Below are 11,891 nucleotides of genomic sequence, written 5' to 3' on the forward strand. Positions count from 1 at the left end.
TATTATGACACCTGGAGCAAGGCAGAGTCGTTAAGCTTAGTGTGAGCCACAGTTATGGAGATCTAAGAGAGTCGAAAAACCAGTTGACAAGTTTACATACACTAGTTATTCAGCCTGCCATTATACATTTATGGCTAGCGTGACGGGTTACAAAGAACCTACAAAGTTTGATGATGTAGTTACAGATGATAACTAGTGTGCTGCCATAGATGAGGAGTATGCATCCCTAGCTAAAAATGAGACATGGGAATTGGTTGAGTTGCATGAAGGCAAAGTCCCCATTGGCTACAAATGGGTGTACAATGTTAAGTGCAAGTAAGATGGTTCATTAGAACGCTATAAGGTCAGGCTGGTTGCAAAAGGGTATGCACAGCAATATGGCCTTGGCTATAAGGAGACTTTCAGTCCGGTGGCTAAAATGGTGATAGTCAAAACTATCATTGCTTTGGCAACATGCAAAGGCTAGAAATTATGGCAAATGGACATCAATAATCCTTTCTTGAATGGTGATTTGGTTGAGGAAGTATATATGGAGCAGCCTGAAGGCTATGTTCACCCGAACTTTCCTACACATGTATCTAAGCTGAAAAAGGCTTTATATGGGCTGAAACAGGCACTTAGAGCATGGAATGCTTGAATCAGCAGTTATTTACAACAACATGGATTAGATTGGGTGATGCAGATCACAGTCTGTCACGAAGAAGACAGATCATGGATATGTGTTTCTAGTGGTCTATGTAGATGATCTTATCATCACTGGAGATGACGAAGAGGGCATTGCTGAAATTAAATCATGTTTAAAGGCTGAATTCAAAGTCAAAGACCTTGGTGAACCAAAGTATTTTCTTAGGATTGAGATAGTCTCTATGCCTCAAGGTATATGGTTGCTACAAAAGCAGTATGCTCGTGACATGTTATAGAAGTATGGTATGGCTGAATGCAAGCCTATGGAGACACCTCTTGATCAGAATGTCAAGCTGCAGATTGATGTTGGGAATGACATAGAGAATGTGACAATGTATCGACAGATGGTGGGCAACTTGATATACTTGACTAATACCCATCCTGACTTATGCTATGTAGTGGGGCTGATTAGTCAGTTCATGCAAAAGCCTCACAAACCACATTTAGATGCAGTCAGGAGGATCATCAGATATGTAAAGGGTACTTCAGATTATGGGTTGTTTTATGCATATGGAAAATCTCTTGACTTGATAGGTTTTATGATGTTGATTGGGCTGGTTGTGCCTATGACAGGAGGTCAACCAATGGTTATGAATTTGGATTGGGCAACAGTATGATTAGTTAGCAGAGTAAGAACCAGCCTATTGTTGCATTTTCTAGTACAGAAGAGCTAAGTACAGAGGAGCTGCCTTAGCGGCTTGTGAAGCAGTTTGGTTGATGAAACTGCTGAAAGACTTGGGAATACAACTGGAAAGTAGAGTGAGATTGCATTGTGATAACCTTAGTAGTGTTATGTTGGCTAGCAATCCTATCTACCATGCTAGGTCTAAACATATTGAGGTTCACTACCATTTCATTAGAGAAATGGTTCTTACAAGCCAGACTGACTTGATTCATGTGAAGACTGAAGACCAAGTAGCATATATATTTACCAAGTCTCTTGGTAAAGAAAAGTTCATATACTTCAAACAACTACTTGGAGTTTATTAGATGGTTTGAGCTTGAGGGGGAGTGTTAGAATATCAAGCTCCCGCTACTCTTCAGTTAGTCTATCTTTATTTGTGTGATTGACATTAGCTGGATACAACTGTACACGTGTGTGACATTCAATAAGTTGGTGTAGTCAGTGACTTAACCACAATTGGTCAAGTCATACCTATGTGTGTAAGTCTCTTTTAGTTAGTATGATGGAAGAATAATGAAAGAAGAATAACAATTGCTCATCTTCCACTCCACTCTATCTCTCTCCCTCTCTTCCATAAGAAAGGGTGAGGGACCATTGGAGAAGAATTTCTCTAAATCTTGTTATATTCGATTATTTTTCTCTTCCTTCAGAATCACTTGGATCATAGTTTGATCAAGTGGGACCTATGGTGTAGTGGATTAGGAGTCATCCCACTTGGGTTGTGGAACCATTTCTGAGCCCATTGAGCAATGAGGACTACAACACGATAACTTGAATCTAATATTGCATTTTTCCTCCTTGCAAATTAACTACTAGATTGGATAAAGAAGGAGTGGTTGCCAAGCTAGGTGAGAGATTGCAAATTAGTATGAGTACTGGATTGGATAAAGAAGGAGTGTTTACAGTGCTAGGTGAGAGATAGCATAGCCAACAAGGTTGAGGATTTTGAATGAATAAGAGGTTTGCTGAAATCCCCCCTTTGAGCAAAAGCCCAACATTAACTAGCTCTCTCATAAAGCCACATGAGATTTGGTGCTTGGATACAAAAGTGTCACACATTAGTACTATATGCATCAAAATTTCCTTATGACAATATAGTCAAAAGGAACATTTGGAACCTCACTTCTTCCTTCTAGTCTTTCTGCTTAATCCAACCTCTCTTCTTTCTTGTCATGCTACTTATGGTTATGGATTCTTTGAATGAGAATGATGATGAGGGAGACAGGAGGGCATGTATTAAGTTTAAGAGGAATAGAATTTAGCAACATCAATGTGGTGGGAAGGGTGCAATCTTCATGTATATATATTACTGCTTGCATTTCATAGATTACAACAATAACATGAAAAAATCCCTTGCTTAATAGCCATCAAAGACACACACAATCAAGCATTGCATACAATGAGGTATGTTCTAAGGCTAAACCCTTCGCCATGGACCTGACACTGAGGAGGGGGGGTGTTTGTTTTGGGGGCAAGGACAAAGGGAGAGTAGAGGCATATAATCATCATGCTCTCTTGTTGTCTAACTTTATCCCTATAGTGAAAGTGATGGTGGGAGAGGTAGCAGAGATAATGAGACAATGAGGTGGAGAATGAATCACACACTTGTTGAATTACACTTACATTGTAATGGCTGAAAGTATACACACACACACACACAAGAAATATGTGGATATGGTAGGTTCTCCTGCCGAAGTATCCTCTACATGTTCTAGATCCATCTTATCTAGTTCTCCTACATATCTAGATATCGTCTTTCTATATATTCTCTAAGTACATGTTCATATGAGTACATCCCATCATTCTAACATTCCCCCTCTCTAGAAAAGGTTAAAAATATCTTCTAACATTCTTCCTCCATTCTCAAAAGAAAATAGTATTTTATTTTACAGCATAAAGACTTTCTACCAATCATCTTGGCTACGAGAGAAGTAGGATTACAATGATGAGTATAGCATGGGACCTTGTCCTTGTTGTTGCAAAAGATATACATCAAGCTTTGCTTGCAATGATTCGAGTAATGTAAGCTGATGGTGAATATCTTTGGACTTTGGTTGATGGATACCTTGATGAAGAGCTGATCACCATAGTTTGCTTTATAATAGGCTTGACAAGAGATGAGCTCGTAACATAGATAGATAATGTATTGCAATTGCAACTTGATAGTGGTGGAGTAAAATAATGGTGAGAGAAAATAATGAGATATGATGTTTGTAGATGGAGAGATGGTCCCAGTGTCACTAGATACCATAGTAAGAGTGAGAGGGAGAGACATTCATAGACAATCATTGTAGTAGTGACCCAAAGCTATGTAGAGGCAATCAACCGCCAAGACCCACGGACCGCTTATTGTTTCAAGCGTTCCAAGCCGAGAACTAATGGCTACCTCTTACATAGCCAACGCGCTATCTATCTCCGAGAATAGTGAGCTTACCTCCATGCCTAATCGAGTTGCCTCCTCTCCCAAGCACTCCAGTAGCTCCACGATCCAAGTGCAAGCTTCCTCAAGCTCCACGCTCCAAGCTCCATTGCCACGAGCAAGAGAAGAGAAGAGAAGAGAAGAGAAGAAGAGAGGAGAAGATGGAGAGCTTCTCCACCACGGTCCCTCACCCTCACGCACTCATGCACTCACTCCCTCACACTCTCACACTCCCTCTCTCAACCACAAGCTCAAGCAAGCAAGCAAGAATTATTATTATTATTATTATTATTATTATTATTATAAGAGAGCTCCTTTTGGCCACACACAAGAACGAGCTTCTCATTCACTTTTCAACTTTATATACAAAACCCTAAATCCCTTTTGGGCAGTTATCCCCTTATCCCATTTTTTACATGGTCGCACGTGGCCTAGGCCCTTTTTCCCATTGTCCTCCTATCTTCCTAGCTTCCTTTCTACCACCCATCTACCTTTACAATTTGCACGGGGCGCTCTTAAAATAAATCATAATGTGCCTACTCTTTTACAAAAGTATTGACTTGTACTTTTTCTTGTGCGCCTTTCTCCTTGATTTAGGACTTTTCTACACTTCTTGTGTTTCCATCTTTTTCTTGGCGTGCCTTTCTCCTTGTGTTTCCATATTTTTCTAGCTTGTTAGCCGAATTTTCCACCTTGTTTGTCTGAGGGTTAGCAAGCTAGAAAATGCTTGGATGGATGAGTTGAGAAAATGAGAGAACAAAATGGAAGAGTCATGAGAAAGAGAGGTGGATATGAGGGGTCTTCATCTGGTAGAGGATGGCGTCATCCCATCGAAGAATTTTCTATGTATTCCACTAGTTTACATAAGAGAGTGAACAATGGACTTAATGAGGATATAAGGATGGAACATATGTGTTGCATGATGTGATAAAAATGTTTTATGATGAAAGATGATATAAGAGAAAGACTCTAAAACTCATAGTTTAACAAAAGAAAAGAGAGTAAACATGTGGCAAGGGCAAGGGCTATGGAAGTGTATGAAGTCTATGTATGATGCCACAAAGTAACAGGGTGCTCTGTGTGAGTGAGCATAAGATTAGAGATAATGCAATGATGTGGAAGTTGGACTAGGATCATAAAGATATGAGGACAAAGAAGATTAATGATGTCTTAGATGTAGGTGAGAAATAAATGGAGCATAGATCTAGGGAGAAAGTACCTTGAGGTTAAGGTTGGGTGCCACTTGTGGGGATGGATACCTCAAGGATGAGTGGATAAGATTGGGTGAGAAAGAGATAGTAATGGAGATGTCACCAACCAATATGAAGAGCAAGCTTGAAAAATGTCAATGATGATTGGTGTAGGACCCAAAGTCTAACTTGGAGAGAATGGTATTAAGAACCTTAATGAGGTTGTAAGCTTCTTGTTTAAAAGCTTATTCTGCAATCGCTAATGCTTGGAATGGTCAATGTAGACATCACTGAAGACTAAGTATGCAGTTAGTTGTTGATGCTAGGATAGAGCCTAAGTCGGCAACTTAATTAGCACCATTGATGTTGCTAGTAGTGCCAAATATGATTTACTCTTGAAGTGCTACCTTTTGCATTGACTATGAGTTGGACTTGCGTGTTGCCAAAATTGTGTTGGTTCTCATTGTTATTGTCACCTAGGATGATCTTTAACACAATGAGAGCCCATGATTATCACTTTGGAAGTTGGCGAGTAATGATGATGCCGTTGATGTTAAGCCAGCTCAAGAGCTAGGTGAGATGCAGAATGTATTGGATGTGCTGATGTGAGCTTAATGTCATCAAGCATGAAGCTTGCTAAGGTGGTGACTTCTAGTGATGAAGAGGTTGGAGCTTGGTGGGATTTGTGCACTAAAGATCCATCAATGGGAATTAAATGTTGTCTATTATGCTTGTTGATGTGGAGCTTCAATAGAAGCCATTGGTGATCACCATTGATCATGTTTGTTGTGCTCTAATACCATGTAGTGAAAGTGATGGTGAGAGAAAGAGGGAGAAATAATGAGACAATGAGGTGGAGAACAGATCACACACTTGCTGAATTACACTTACATTGCAATGGTTGAGAGTACACATATATATATAAGAAAGTTGTGGATATGGTAGGTTCTCTTACTGAAGTATCATCCACATGTTCTAGATCCATCTTATCTAGTTCTCCTAATTATCTAGATATTGTCTTCTTAGATATTTTCTAAGTACATGCTCATATGAGTACATCCCATCATTCTAAAACTCCCAACATCTTTATATTTTGATCTTATTGAACATAATTTTTTCTTAAACTTTTGAGTTAGAAAGTCATATTTTCTTCTTGAACCTAAAAGTCTCCTTGCATTGTTTAAGGTCTTTAAGAGCACACAAATAGGGTTGTGGCAATGTATATGAAGACCCATAAGCAATGCCTTTTATAATGCTCTAACAATGGACTTTATTTCTTGAAATTAATACATTTTTATTATTGTTGGATTCAAGAATACACACGAGTAGAGTCATAGCAATGATTGTGTAAGTCCACTATGATGCCAAGCTATTCACAATGCTCTAGAAAGAGTTTTGGAAACAAGGTGCATAAGCAATAATGTTTTTAAGAAAACATTTTCCTTGTAAGCTCTATTTATTTGTTGCATAAAATGTGGCTTCTCCCTCTAACAATCTTGTAAGCATCCTTCAAAACATCTTACTTAGGCAAGAGTGATTACATTAAGGGATGTTCGGTACTCTTGAACTATTTTCACATATTACTCAATGCTAATGACCTTTCTTCATGTGCTATTAAACCTTCTAAAAATATGCACTCACCAAATTTGTGATTTCCACAAACAAAACATTTGATCTTTAAACTTCAAATAAATATGCTAAAAGGTGCATAACATATGGTTACGTCTTAAAGGTACACTACTTTCCCATTTGTTTGAGATGATAATAGAGGCAATGATCACATTCGGCTCTGTGTTTTCGCCAACTTGTGTAGTTGATTATCTATATACAAGTACCTTGTGTCGATGAACATTGAATTGCAAGCATAGAGATGAAGCGACAAGGGAAGTTGCTATGCTAGTGCACAACTTCACTCAACAATCCATTTTTCCTCTTTCTGTCTCCTCTTTTCCCTCTTTGTTTCTAATTTTTTTATCCTCTCTCTCTCTTCCCCCAATTCCTTGTCTAACTCTCTCTCTCTCTCTCTCTCTCTCTCTCTCTCTCTCTCTCTCTCTCTCTCTCTCTCTCTCTCTCTCCTATTTTTTCTTTTTTTTCTTCTCTTTTAAAATTTATCATTCCTCTCTATAATTCTCTCTCTCTTCTTTTTCTTTTTCTTCTTCTTCTTCTTCTTCTTCTCAAAGTGTATGAAAACCTATATCCAAAACACTTTAAATTTAAAAAACTTTTAAAAATGTTTAATTAAAAAGAAAGTTTAATCGAAGAGAGAGAGAGAGAGAGAGAGAGAGAGAGAGAGAGAGAGAGGCTTTTGATTTAAAAAGAAGTTTGATTTGATTGATTGAGAGAGAGAGAGAGAGAGAGAGAGAGAGAGAGAGAGAGAGAGAGAGAGAGAGAGAGAGAGAGAGAGTGTGTGTGTGTGTGTGTGTGTGTGCCCTACACATGAGAGAAAGAGGGGGAAGGAATTTAATTAAAAAGGGGACGGGGAAGAGAAAGGGAGAGATTACAGGTGAGAGAGAGGGAGGGGGTTTTAGAGAGAGAGAGAGAGAGAGAGAGAGAGAGAGTTTAGGCCCTACAAAAGGGGGTGGGGAAGGGGTTTTAATTAAGAAGGGGAGGGGAAAGAGAAAAGGAGAGATTACACCTTGAGAGAGGAGGGAGGGGGTTTTATTTAAAAAAAGGGAGAGGTTAAGATGTTTTGAAAAAAAATAAACAATTTTCATATAAGTACTCGGATGCTCCCTTGAATCTCATAATAGTATTAACTAATGTTATTGTGTTGAAAATGGCTTCTCAAAGAAAAGCTTTTGTACCCCAACATAGAAAAACATTATTCTATGCTGCCATGGTTTGTTGTTGAAGGATGTACGTTGCATTGATTCATGTGGTGGTCCCACTTTCCAGAGCCTCCTTAGATGGATGAGCACAAGCTATAAATGCATGTTATATATGAGTACTTGTTTTTCATTTAGGGTATATACCAATAAGAGTTTTCATCTTGTGCGAGAGTTTACTCCCACTTACTCCGATGCCTTCACTAATTATATTTGCTTTACATAAGTGCTCTTTTTAGCTCTAATTGAAATGACCTAAGATTGAAACATGCTTTTGTGCTTACCATCAATTATGTTTTTGGTTATACAATCCTTTTGCACAATTGATTAGACAAAGTGGACAATAATATTTATAGTGGTTACTTTATCTTTGAAAAAGTAAATTGGAATTGACTATGGAATCAATGATTCTGATTTACCCTTTTTATAGCATCTTGTTTACTATAATGCAAATCATGCATTTATTTGCCTTGTTTGTTATCGTTAATGATCATTATAACCATCACACATTGCTAATAAAAGTGAACTTAGCAATGCACTTTTACTTGTGGTACTACCTCATGCATAAGAAGTTTTTCCTTAGAGGGTATGCTCCATGTAAACCCTATATATCACTTGCGCTCAAGGCTTCATTGGAAAACCCCATATTTGTTGATTTTTCATGAGAGACATACACCCTCTTTCTATGCAATTATGGATACCCTTCCAAATATGCAAAAATGAGTTTTTAAAAATCTCTTTTATTGAACCCACTTGATAGAGTGACCGCACCTAGTGTTTTCCGCCAATCTCACTCATCATACCTTCGATATGCAAAAGTAGAGTCATTGAGAAGATGTGGGAAGTTTTCCCTTTGTTGCTGCACTTTTGGTACGTTAAGCAAGCGACATAAAATCAAGATCCTAGAAGGTTCTTATTTGAGATCTAACCTTTTAATTTAAGTTGATTATTTTGTATCATTATGAGATCCAAAGCTCCTACAAAATCACACATTCTATGCCATGAAATGCATATAGGATGCCTAAGCTTTGATAAGAGTTGGACATTGAATCTCCTCCATGAAAAATCCAATATGGGGTTTCCCTTTGTCCTATGTAGGTTCTTGACATTCATCCAGTTATGCTAAGAACCTGTGCTTGTTTGTTGCAGCACCATGGTCATATGTGGAAGTAGAAGCATTGATGTGGTCAACACCTACTTATTTACTAAGTAACACTGATATAAGAATATTTTCCTCGTAGTGATTAAAGAACTAAGAACAATATAACATGGCATAGACCTGGACTACTTATATCACATGTTGTGGTTTCATCCAAGATGAGCCCATCTAGAAACGTGTGCATGTGCATGTGTTGTGTAGAGAGAGAGAGAGAGAGAGAGAGAGAGAGAGAGAGAGAGAGAGAGAGAGAGAGAGAGAGAGAGAGAGAGAGAGAGAGAGAGAGAGAGAGAGAGAGAGAGAGAGAGAGAGAGAGAGAGAGAGAGAGAGAGAGAGAGAGAGAGAGAGAGAGAGAGAGAGAGAGAGAGACTGTGTGTGTGTAGGGTGTATGTGTGCATGCACACTTGATCAATTGCATACTTCTACATGTATATACATTCAAATATAATACCCATAGTAAGTTATGCACTTGTACACAAACATGTCAACTCTACTAATAAAGGGTATATAATGCTTTTATGACTTACATATTCAACATATCTAGTATGTAGTGCCAAATATGATAATATAGCTAGATTTGGTGAACAAGTTCACAATTCCACCTCCAAGTTCAAGAGCTTTGAAAAGTTTGTTTACACAAGATTTTCTTTTAGAAATTCATTTGGAATTCTTTGTTTTATTACACAATTTTTTTCCAAATTCATTTTGGAATCCTTTATTGCATCACTTTCAAATTTCAAAATTGCTAAACACTTCTTTTGTTCAAGTTAACAAGAACAAGATGTTAAGAATCAAAAAGACACAAACTAGTGTAAATTTGAGGTGTTTTTGCATAATCATCTTACCATGTTGAGTTTGAAAAGTGAGCTAGTTGCGGGGGGATAAGTCCCACCTAAGTGTTTTGCATGGGGGTAGGGATAATGTGTTAAAGTCAATACCAATTAGAATGGTGATGAGTTGATACTTGTAATATATCACATAACACTTTGTTGTAATGCAAAGTACATATGCCCAAGTTGTTCACATGGACATGATCTTAATAGGTTAGTAAATAACTTTAGATCTTTATACATAAGATGCTCAAAAGGCTTATCACAATAAATAGATCTCTATAGAGAAGAAAACACCTAAGGAAAAGTTAATGGGAGCTCTCTTTTAAAATTTAAGGGAAAAACTTCATTTCTATGATATCATTGATTAATAGATGTTGTACATTAGTGAATATCAGTATGGCTTGGCACACATGGTTCAACTTGACACGAATCTAGGAACCATAAAAGTAAAGTGAAAAGTGACAAGACAGTGGAGAGTTGAGGACCATGGAAGATAAAAATCAATTTGTGAGGTGGATGTTTCTCCTCAACATTGTGATTGCATGTGAGAGGGGAGGGGTAAGTAGAGTTCCTTTTCCCCATCAAATGGGAGGTGAGAAGAGTGCTTAAGGATATAAGAAGCTAATAAACCTCTTTGTCCACATTGACATAGAGCTTTTGCACCTCTTAGCTAGGGTAGTTATGCTTCTTACATGCATCCATGTCCTTTTATGATGCACATTTTCCATTGCATGCACAATATGTCAATTAGCCCAGAAGAGCTTTTGTTCCTTTTGAGTCACAATGCTTTGTAAAATATTTGATGTATTTTTAATACAAATGATTCACAAAAATTTCCATTCACATATCGTTTGGCTTCTTCCCAGTGAAAGCAAGCATGCTTTGATGTGACTTAAAGGCTCCCCTGTTGAGTCAACACTATGCTTTTCACCTTTTTTTAGAGCACAAAACTCCAACAATAGATTCTCAAGTGAGTAGGGCTTTTCCTCTTCCCTTTCCATTACTTGTCTCTTTAGAGAGTAAAGGCATGGCCTATCTTTTCTTGGAGTAGAATATGGTTTGCATGCATACAAACAAGATAAAGTGAAAAATGATTTTGCTTGAAAGGCTACACTTGTTCTCTTATTAGAATTCAAGCAGAATCTCTCATAATCGTGGAATATGCCTTATGCACCGTGGGATCATTTATACCATCTAAAAAGTCTTCTTCATTCTCATTCTCTCTCTCTCTCTCTCACAAACACACACACGCACACGCACACGCACATGCACACGCACGCACGCGCGCGCGTGCACACACACACACACACACACACACACACACACACACACACACACACACACACACACACACACACACACACACACACACACACACACACACACACACACACACACACACACACACACACACACAATTTACTACAAGCCCCAAGGTAAAGTTTCAAAAAAAAATGCAAATAGGGCTTGCATGCTTACACAACATACATTTGCTAAAACAAACCTTATGGTAACATTCACTATTGTGTTTGTCATAGAAATGTTGGTATGCTTGCATGTCATTAGGTTCCCCCCGCCCCCCCCCCCCCCCCCCCCGCTCCCCCCGGCCCCAACCAAAAGATAATGCTCTATTCTTTCACTTTGGTTATGCAAGGTCTCATTTTCTTCAAATTGTAATGGTTGTAAAGCACTTACATTCAAGTCCTTTTTATTCGTCATGCTTGGTCTTTTCACTATTTTGCAAGTCTAGACAATACTTAGTCACCACCTTATTGATTATGAGGCAGATAAAACTTTTTACGAGTTATTTGACTCTCTGTTTTGAACATTTTTCTTGGATTCTTGTACCTTTTAACCATTGAAATCATGAAGAAGAATCATAGATCATGCTTACATGACTTCAATGTGTTGTTGTATGGCTATATGATAGCCAATCTTTGGCTCTAGGATAGCAAGTTGTTTTCAATATGCTCTCATATGGCTCTAGGACAGTTGATTTTTGGCTCCTGTTTTGGTTGCACAAGGACTCTCGAGTCTTGAGGTTAGGGTGGCTAGGGAGAAAACTCACACCCACCAGAGATTGTCCAAGTTGAAGGTGT

This window comes from Lygodium microphyllum, chromosome 26 (assembly GCF_053477565.2).
Source record: "Lygodium microphyllum isolate KBCC chromosome 26, Lygodium_microphyllum_v1.1.10, whole genome shotgun sequence".
Classification (NCBI taxonomy): Eukaryota; Viridiplantae; Streptophyta; class Polypodiopsida; order Schizaeales; family Lygodiaceae; genus Lygodium; species Lygodium microphyllum.